This window comes from Aplysia californica, unplaced genomic scaffold (assembly GCF_000002075.1).
Source record: "Aplysia californica isolate F4 #8 unplaced genomic scaffold, AplCal3.0 scaffold00847, whole genome shotgun sequence".
NCBI classification, from domain to species: domain Eukaryota; kingdom Metazoa; phylum Mollusca; class Gastropoda; order Aplysiida; family Aplysiidae; genus Aplysia; species Aplysia californica.
The window spans coordinates 241,182-242,860 of NW_004798117.1; positions in this window are offsets into that span (position 1 = coordinate 241,182).

Here is a 1,679-nt window from a genome sequence, read left to right on the forward strand (position 1 = left end):
CCCCCCCCCCCCCCCCTCCTGCGTAAAGGACCTTTCTCAAGAACACAAAGTTGGGCCCCTGACGGGGCTCGAACCCTTGACCTTTGGGAGACTATCCTGGCATCTTAACCTCAAGACGAACGACGCCATTGTGACCCCATCATTGTTTCACAAAGTGTGCTGCAGTTCAACAATAATGCTTGTTATGAGGCATCCAGACTGTGAGGGAAACGTAACGATGACACATTAAAAAAATCATGTTTGAATATTTGGAACTCGCACCAGGTGAGCACGAGGCTGAGAATGTCGGTATAATAAACAGTCACTCTTGTCCCGTGTTTGCCAACAGGGGCGATTAGGTTACTTTTTATAAGTGAAGAGTAAAAAAGGGGAGAAGAGTGGGGTTTTCTTCATGCTGCGTTGGAAATGCATGCGAGTGTGTGGCACGAAAATTAATGCTAGCCTCTTACAGGTGGCAAACGTGGACGCTGGCTATTTAAAAGAAAGTTGGCACACACTTCAAGTCAAAAAAACATACTTACGGGCATGATAATAGATCTATGACGAAAGTCGTGCGCTGTATCGCCGATGAAAGGTTTGTGTATTATGTTATTTTACAGAATTCATCAGGTGTACTTAACGTCCGGCAGAGGCGGAAACATCTGAGTGCCTAACAGGTTGCCCCGAGGCAAGCCCTTGGATAAAATTAAAATATTGGAATCTCGTTTCTGGATTTATGCGGTAACTCTTCTACGTCTTGTGTTCGTTTTTTTTTAAAGTAAGTGTTTTAAGGCGCTCGCAATGGCATAAGGTCATATAAGCGCGCGGGACACATTAAACGTTTTATATTATTAAGTTGGTAGGATACTTCGAATCTTGCCCTGGTGGCGGCCGAAGCCTACCCTCATCGATTTTGGACCACCAAGGGATCTTTAACGTGCACAACCTGTTCACGGGACCTCGGAGATTTTTAACCCTTGTCGGAGAAGGCAAGGTGTAGATCTTTCCTACCAGAAGATCAGGATGGAGGCTGAAAGTGAAAGAAGGAGCCAAGGAGTAGGAGTAGAAAGGCTGCAGAAAGAGTCATGAGCCCAGAGGAGGGGGCAAAGGACGTGAGGGGTGGGGGTCAGAAAGTTGGGACGGACGCAGGCGACAGAACATGGCTAGAACAGCAAAGGAGGTGAAAGGAGACAATTTTAGAGAACATGCATTTCCGTTGCTGTCCGGATTCGAACCCGGGACCTATTGAGTGGGAGGCGAACACCTTAACTTCTTGGCCACGAGAGCCCCACCTCTTCGGTTAGGGGGTAGGAAAGGTTAGAAACCGCGAGCATCGTCGATGAGGTGGTTAGGCGTAGCCCTTGCACTTAGAAATGTTTTAAAATCGAAAATCTCGGTTTAACTTCTATGGCCATTATTTTCCTCAGCCTGAGTTAGCCCTGACAGACAGGACCAAAGCCCGCCTCCTATATGATCTAAACTGTGTCAGTGGGGGCGTAGAAACATTTGCATTTAAAAAAACGGTGACTAAAACTTAAACTTAAACCACAGGGCTTAAACATAAAGCATTAGTCAGCCCTCCCTCCCCAGTTATTATTAACCAGCAGAAACAGAGACAGACACAGAGAAAGACACAGGCAGAAAGACAGACAAACGGGTAGACATACAAACACACAGAGAGAGAGAGAGAGAGAGAGAGA